This window comes from Chelonoidis abingdonii, chromosome 12 (genome assembly GCF_003597395.2).
Source record: "Chelonoidis abingdonii isolate Lonesome George chromosome 12, CheloAbing_2.0, whole genome shotgun sequence".
Lineage (NCBI taxonomy): Eukaryota > Metazoa > Chordata > Testudines > Testudinidae > Chelonoidis > Chelonoidis abingdonii.
In genome coordinates, this window is record NC_133780.1 from 3,165,032 (window position 1) to 3,174,196 (window position 9,165).

Genomic DNA, 9,165 nt, shown 5'->3' on the forward strand with positions numbered 1-9,165 from the left:
CACCACCTGGCAGAAGGGTTACACTAGGGCTGGCTGAAAAACTGCAGCAGAACCATGTTCCATCAGAGAAAGCAGTTCTGCAGAAGTTGAAACACTACATAAAATAGTGTAGAATGGCAGACATTTAATTATGGAGAAAAACCAGGGGAAAAAATTTCCAACAATGTCAAATCGTTCCCTTTTGACATTTTTCTGAATAAAAAGTTTCAATGTTTCATTTTTTGCAAAAGACTTTTCGTTTTGATTTTTTTCTCTTCATTGTGTATTATACAATATAAAATAAAAAGGCAAAATCGAAATGAAGTCATTTACAAAAACATCGAAACCTTTCGTTCTGAGAATGTCAAAATGGGATGTTTTGAGATTGAAAGATTTCCCCCTCATTTTTCTCCTAAATAAAAGTATTTTGTGGAAATGAAATACTTCCAATTAATGCCAAACAATTTTTTAAAAAATTCTTTCACTGACAATTTTGACATTTACAAGTTTAGTTCCTAAGTGGAATGAAGACAAACGTCAAAACCTCAAAATCCTTCATGGAATGGTTTTTCTGTCCTCCCCAGAGCTTTAGATGGGATCCCAGTAATGACCCACTGTTGCAGGAATGTAGAATTACTCAGCTGTGTCCTTGACTGATGTGGCAACTCATGGTATTTGGTGCAACCAGGCGGTCAAGGGACATCATTTTATAACACATCACCGGACATCAGCAATACCAGGAGAGATGGGGGAGCGCCGCTGAGAAGGGAAGTCAGGAAAGTAACTGAAATACTTCCCCGATAGATTGTATTTACTGAGGGACAACTTATCCTAAATTCTCAATTTCTGAGGGACAATCTACACTCATTGCTATATTTGCTTTCCACAAGCTACGGTTAGTATCTAACCTTTTATGAATGATGTACCCAAATATTTTGATACTAATATCTAAACTATCATTAAATTTATTAACCTTAATTTGGGATATTGCAGCTTATGAACTATATGTATTTTAGGACTTTTAAATCAAACTTTATACTTTTGGATAATTTAAGCATTATGCCCAGATGTATCACTCTTTCTTTAACTGGCGTATTAGATTATTTTAACATTAGTTCTCCTAGTAATTAATTTTCTGTTTCTTACAATTAGAAGTTTCATCCATCTATATCTTTTGTGATACAGCATGGCCAGAGGGCAGCAGGAGAGTGTTAGCAGGGAGCCTTATTCCCTGCAAGGGGAGGAAGGTTTACTATAGATTAACTAGAGCATCTGTAGCCAGTTAGAGCCCCTGAAGTCAATTAGAGCACCAGCAGTCAGTCATGTGATAAAAACCCCTGCTTCAGCCAGACAGTGTGGGAGTTGGAGCAGGAAGGTTTGGTTGGAGCAGAGAGCAGGTTGATGGAGCTAGAGAAGAGAAGAGAAGAGAAGAGAAGAGGAAAGTTTGGAGGAGTGCTGTGGTGGGCTGAGAAATCCAAAAGAAACCCTAGGTAAGGGGCACCTGGCTTGTGTAGAGGGAGGGCAAGAAGCCCCTTCACAAGCTGAAGGGTAGGAGAGGGAAGTAACCCAGGGGAAGGAACCGCTAGTTCAAGTGGTTCACCACAAACCTCAGAGCCCCTGGGTTGGGACCTGGAGAAGAGGGTGGGCCCAGGTCCCTCCCTCTCCACTCCCCTCCTCAAGGACACTAGTGGGGTAATTAAAATACCAGTTCAGAGGCAAGCAATGGCACCCTGAACCTTCCCCAAAGAAGAGAAAGCGCGAGACCCAGCATAACAGGACCGGTGATTTGCCACACTTTGTTCCTAATACAGAAATACTACTGCTCATTATAGAAAGTTGTCTATCCTTCTGCTACCAGTAGATGTCCATGTCTACCCATATTCCATTAATCAAACCTATTCATTTATTTATTTAGAGGAAAACATTATTTGACCCAAAACAGCCTTCTTTCAAAGCTGGAATTTTTTTAAAAAATAATTAGATTTTTCTCAGAATTTTCCAGTTTTCTATGCAAATTTGCTTTGTGTTTTCATTTTCTACTGCCAGTTTTGACTGATTATGTTAATCTCAAATTTTGTGCTTTTCAAAATTAATTTTTTTAAAAAAAACATTAAAAGAATTGCAAAAATGCATCAAAAAATGATAATGTGCAGGATGAAACAATTTTCAATTTTTTGTGAAAAATTTCTGTTTCTAATCTGGTAAATTTCAAAAAATGAGATTTCATTTGGTTTTGAAAATTGACGGGATGAAACTACGGGCAGCGGGCATTGTAGGCAGGGGGAGTCTGTGCCTCCCCAAACAACTGAGTATGGCCCCGCCCACACTCCGCCCTCAGGCCAGGCCCCCCCTGCTGTTCCCAGCACTCTGCCCTAGCTGGCCCAGGGACTCCAGGCACCTGGTGTTCAGACCTCGCCACCTGGCATTCTGTGGCTCAACACCTGGAGCACCAGAGCTGGGGGTGCTGCAGCCATGCCACCTAGAGGTGGGGGTGCTGTCACCAGGTCCTTGCCCCCTGGCTGTGTGTCTATATGGGAGGGGGCGGAAGGGAAGGAGCAAGGCCTCAGGCACAAGGGGAGGTGCTGGGGGCTAACCTCCCCAGGCAGCCGGGTCACCTCCCACCCATGGATGAAACCATTTTTGTATTTTAAACCATTTTGTAATGGGGCCCTGATCTCATCTGGGACAGGGAGCGTTTCTTGCTGTGTGTCTGGGCAATGCCCGGCACAATAAGGCCCTGTTCTCAGCTAGGTCAGGGACTATCTCTCACTGTGTGTCTGTGCAGCACCCAGCACCTCGGGGCCCTGATCTCAGCTGGAGCAGGGACTGTCTCTCCCTGGAGCACCTTTCTGTGAGGTGATTAATGCTTTACAATGCTTTTGTGCTCACATCCCTCCTCTAGGCTCTGATACCTGAACACCAGATAAATGGCACATCACACAGCTAGAGGCCTTCATATATGGTCTCTGTGCGCCATTATGGGGAGCCGCTGGCAGGACAAAATTACCAGTCTGAAGGTTCTCAAAAAGTCAAATGCCACAAGCATTGAGGCCATGATGATAAAAGCCCAACTACGCTGCTGGCTGCCTGAACATCAACTCCTCAGAAAAATGTTCTATGGAGAATTGGTACACGGACACTGGAATCAAGGCCACCCCAGAAAGCGTTACAAGGACGGCATCAGGAGCAGCACACACTTCGAAAAGGCTACATTAAATAGATCAGCCTGGCAGCACACAACACTCAGAGCTTTCCGAGCCTTTGAAGAGGACAGAAATAATTGATTGTTAGCTGCCAGGGGAAAGCGTCACACTATGGCTATAGCTACCAAGACGCTCATCTGTCTGCCTGATCTGCTCACGAGCCTGCGCGTTATGCATTGGACTTCAGAGTCACTCCAGAATCCACAAAAAGAGGTAGTATGAAAATGTCATCGTTGAACCGATGGACTAAACGGAGCAAAGCAAAGGACCATTCTTCCTCTCCACAGCCAATCTGATGATGCCTCCCTGCCCCACTTTTCCTCTCTACTTTTGCCCAAACTACACCACATGCCTGAAATTTCTCAGCGGTCACATTTCAGGGAGCAACTTTTCAAACTAAGGCTGCTGTGAAAGTGCAGAGCATAACTGCATTGTTATTTTCCATCTTTCAGGCCTACAATTGCAGAGAGAGAGAGAGAGAGAGAGAGAGTGTCCGCAGCCAGCACCGACTCATCTGTGCAGCCAGTGACACTTTCTAAGCATTTGCAGAGTCACGCGACCAGTTCATTCGCACAGCCTGAGTTAAGACAAGCCTGTCTGAGCTCTGATGCTCAAAAACTGTCTGCCTCCTGTCCTCCCACCAGCCTGCTTTCTCATCAACCACATCAAAAATGCTGCTTCAAAACATCTTCAGAACGAGCTGCTCTGCACATAAAAGCTGAGTCTGATTTCAAGTCCCAGGGTAATTCCAAGAAATCCTGGTGATTTTTAGGTTAAATCTCACTAACAGCTGGATTGTGGTCAACAGATCAGGGCTATTTCAGCCCGATTGGGGACCCAGGTGCAAAGCTGAATATCCTACCAGCAGCAGCATGAACTTTGCAATACTTGGTGTTTTTCTTAAAACCCAGCTCCTGTGGGCTCATCTGATTAAGGGAGACTCAGTCTTAGCTTTCATTAAAATACCTCTCTCTAGGCCTCATTGCTGTGGGGAAAACCTGAAAACACGTGACTCTTAAAGGTTCAAAATCCAAGAGGCAAATAAACAGAAACTGTCATTGATTTTAAAAGAAAAATCTTGTGGGTTTTTTCCAGCCAATTTCATCATTTTTGAATGCTTAGGGCTGACCATTTTGATGCCCCCTTTTTTAAATTGCAGATGCAGCAGGATGGCAAAGGGGACAGACATCTCCCAGTTAAGCAGTTTCCTTCTTCAAGGTGCATCGCCTCTGCCTACCCCACATAGATCAGGATTGGTGATGTGGCTTAGCCCTCTGGCCATGTTTAACTCCTTCCAAGATAACAAAAGTCCAACCTAAAGTGGTTGGCAGTTAATTATGACCCAAGCAGGACTGACCCCATTTTGCCTTAAAGTGGGCAGTCCCTCTGTGCTTACACTGGCATAAGCACAATGATACTTGTATCGCTGCATTCACCCTATGGGGTTCTACAGGTATAATTATACCATCATAGCTATGCCAGCCAAACCTTCCTAGTATAGACACGGCCTCAGGCGATGTCTACATTAGGAGCTCTCTCTAGGTATACGAATACCAGGATACTATACTGGCAACGTGCTTCTAGTATGGACGCAGCTAATAGCAGCAAACTACTCTTGGTATCAGTCCAGTAAAACAACCCACCATGAGCAAAATCAGCTGTACTGGTTAAAGTGCAGTTTTGCCGATCTAGCTCAGTCTACACTAGGGACTTTTGCCAGCCCAGCTCTGTCGGTCACAAACCCACCTCTTCACCCCCGACTCAATTAGCTTTGCCAGCAGAAGTTTGTAGTGTTGACCAGTGGTTCTCAAACTGTGGGTCGGGACTCTAAAGTGGGTCACTACCCAGTTTTAATGGGGTCACCTGGGCTAACTTAGACTTGCTGGGGTCCAGGGCTGAAGCCTGAGCCCTACCACCTGGGGCTGAAGCCCAAGCCTCAGGGCTTTAGTCCTGGGTGGTGGGGCTCAGGTTGTAGGCCTCCTGCCTGGGGCAAACCTTGGAGCTAGTTGAATTATTCAGTATAAATAATACCCTGTGCCAGTGTGGGGCCTGATCTCCAGTACTGAGTTCAAATTCACTGTTTAACCATTCGCTGCCGACCATTTCAGAATAAAGACGCAACTGAGATGATTTATTGCACAATTCTGTTTCCCAAGCGTCAGAAGTCCCAAATATCCTCTGCCCAGACAGCAAAACCTGCAGCTTTCCTTCAATATCCATTTGATAGCCAACATCCACAATGCAGTCACCAATTGTCACGGAGTCCCCGGCGATGCCCTGGAACTGCTCCCCACTAAGGCAGTCAGGACTTTGGGGAGCCTCCTCTCCCTTGGAGCAGACTTGTTCAGGGCAAGAAGCTCACACGTCTTCACCTCCTGGGTCTCTCCTTGGAGCATTCAGCATCCTCTGCCCCTCCGTGTGCTTCCCACAGCGAGCCCACCCAGGCGGGGTCCTGGGGAAGCCACAGGGTCCTGCACCCCCACTTTGCAGTCAGACGTGACTCCCAGCCAGCAAAACAGAGGTTTATTCAATGACAGGAACAGGGTCTAAAACAGAGCTTGTAGATACAGCGAACCGGACCCCTCGGCCGGGTCCATTCTGGGGGGCAGTGAGCCAGACCCCTAGGTCTGCACTTCACTCCTAGTCCCCAGCCAGCTCCAGACTAACCACCCCCTCCAGCCCCTCCTCTCTGCTCAGCTCCTTTCCCGGGCCAGGAGGTCACCTGATCCCTTTGTCTCCAACACCTTCAGTTGGCACCTTTGCAGAGGAGGGGCCCAGGCCATCAGTTGCTAGGAGACAGAGTGCCAGGCATTTAGGTGCACTGGCCCTTTGCTCTGCAGCAATCACACACCCTTCTCCCACCACCTAGATACTTAAGAACTGCCTAGGGGACACTGAGGCACCAACACAGTATTCAGAGCAAACATTAAGAACAGTCCCAGTTCGTCACACCAATCAATTAAAAAACCCTGCAGTTCTTTGAAAGAAGAACATTTAGCGTCAAAATAAATAACCCAAAGGAAGCTTCGTCAAACTGGATTATTTACGTTCATGTTTTTCAATGAAAAGGCACTTTTAAAATGCAGAATCTGCTGCTGAACTTTCAACTCACCCTCAGCTGTGGAACACCATTAAACCAACTCAAACTACCTCCTTCCCCTAATACAGGGGTTCTCAGACTTTTGTACGGGTGACCCCTTTCACACAGCAAGCTTCTGAGTGCAACCCCCTTATACACTAAAAACACTTTTTAATATATTTAACCCCATTATAAATACTGGAGGCAAAGCAGGGTTTGGGGTGGAGGGTGACCATCCGTGACCCCCCATGTAATAACCTTGTGACCCCCTGAGGGGTCACAACCCCCAGTTTGAGAACTCCTGCCTTAATACGTGCCACTGCCACCTATATGCAGCAGCATCTTTCACTCTCATGAGGGTTCACGCCAGATTTAGAACTTGATTTCATTATGCTGGTGCTTGCCCTCCTCTACTTTTGTATTTTTGCATGAGAAGACCTGGTGACATTTGCTCAGCGCTTTCTTGGCTTGCAGGGCAAGTCTGGGGAGAACATCCTTAGTGGCTACCCATCATGCTGTACACACTGCATAGCACGTAGTTCCTGCTGGGTGTTGTCCAACCCTACTCTCTCTCCACTGTACCGCTGGGTGACCTCTATCTGCTCCTGCCTGCACTGCTACATGACAGACAGGACATGAATTTCTAACACAGCAGCTATGTCTCAGTGAGGAGGGTACTTAAATGGCATGCAGGAATTGTGCAATCTGTTCCTGGTCCTGAAACTGACCTACTGTGTGACCTTGGTCAAGTCCTTTCATCCCTCTGTGCCTGTATAAAATGCAGCTAACGGTGCTTCATAACAGACCTGTGAAATAGTGCAGTATTGCAAAATGGGAGACAATTTTATATCGGTAATTAATAATTAGGAAAATGGCCACATTTGGTGGGATTTTCTATTAATATTTGAGAATTAGGATGGAAATGGGGCAAAATCTATGGCCATTTTACATCAATATTCAATTATTTGAAAGAGAAAGTACAAAATCTAAGGGTATTTTCTATCAGTTTTTGGAAATGAGACCAAATCTGATGGCCATTTTGTCAATAATTGATAATAGGAGTGACAAGGGGTTGAATCTGAGGAGATAGCTGATCATTGGAGGTTTAACCCCATCCACACCATCTTTCCATAATGTGCAGTGATGACTCAGGCCAAAAGTTTCCCTCCAAAAACTGAAATGGCTGCAGTTTATTGCTGGTGGGGGGAAAAAAGCCCCCAAAAGAGATAATTTTTTAATCCATATTCAAGAGTTAGAGAGGAAAGTGGGTAACATTAGAATGGACTAAACAGTGTAAATATCTGAGGAGATTTTGGGTCAGTATTTGATCATTAGAGATAACAGTGGCAGTATCTGAGGTAGGATTGTGGGAGTTTGAGAATGTGATGTGTGTCATGTAACTGTCTGGTTTTAACTCTTTATTGCCTGGCTTTTGTAGTTCTAAATTGGGAATTATTTGCTCTTTGCAACTTGAACTGGTTTAAACTAAGTTTTTTGTTTGTTTGAATAATGCAATGGGTTGCCAGGAGTGGCCACTGATGGAATCACTCCACCTAGAACATTTTTAAAAAGTTTAAATGGTTTAATCCACTTGATCTTCCTCACACAGTTAAAGCTTTGACACCCCTTTTGGTTGGCTGCACAGGGTGTGGTGTGTGAAAGGGGAGGCCAGGTGGCTCAAGCCAAGAAGCCTGGAGCAGAAAGGGGTGGTGCCTGCCTCTCAGGTTGTTTACAGTTTTAGCAACTCACTTTAATCACCTGTTACCACCCTCACTGTTTTCAGTTCCTAGAGGAGCCATAGTACCGTCCCCTATGGAGTCAGACACAATCATACATAAGCCATTTATAAATTTAATACAATGGTCCCCAAAGATACTGAGTGGGGTTGCAATATATGTCACAACATGATGTCTAATGGCCAGTCAGAACACAGGACTTCCTAAAACTGTTTTGTAATTTCCTTTAAATTATAGATTCACCCTTCTCCAAGAATAGGGATGGGCTGGACTTTAGCCTTCAAATTTGCAGTGATAAAGTGAGATGAAATCATAATGCCCATAAGCTCTGGCCAAGCCATATGATGGTTACTTGTCATATTAACTTGATCCTCAGAATGAAACCTCCCAACACAAAGTACAAAGTTGAATGACTTGTTTTAAAACTTGGAAGAGCAGCTCAGAGACCTCTGTCCTTTACCTAAAGAATAGACGCTTGTGGCAGCCTGCATGAAAAAGTCCTCAGAGCAGACAAAAAATTGCAAACCACTACCTATGGGATTCTCCTAGAAAAAAAAGAACAAAGCCACTCACCAGTGGTGCTCTGAGTTACAGTTCATCCCAGTCAGCGTATCAGAGGCACGTGACAAATGTTAAAGAGTCAGCATGATTGATTTGATCTTCCCACATAATCAGAAGAAGGCCCTTTATCAATGTAGTCTGTGTACTAAATGCTGGCTAACAACCAGATTGACAGCACTCAAGGAAATCACCTGAATTGCCTTAAGAAAAAATTCTTCATAAAGTTTCCCTTAAAAAGGAGAATATGGACAGAGCAATAACAGAGAAGATTTTTACTGTCAAAATAATTTCTTTAGTAAGGCCCTAATGGTCACTTCCTTGCCCTAAATCTCTTCATATGGCCCAGTGTCTCCCCGCCAGATTTCATTAGACTCCAACTCACAGGTTATAACCCAAAGAGTGGTAGATACCTATTACCTTGGCAAGTGACAGTGGCTCATACACAAGCAGAGATGACAGTGATTGTCCCCCCAAAATAAATCCCACTACTCTGGAGTGTGATAATGTGGTCTGAATCTGCATGTTATTTTCTGAGAAATGGGTTAAAAAACCATCACAGTGAAAACTATATGATTGCATCTGTCACTGGAAGCAACACAGATCCACC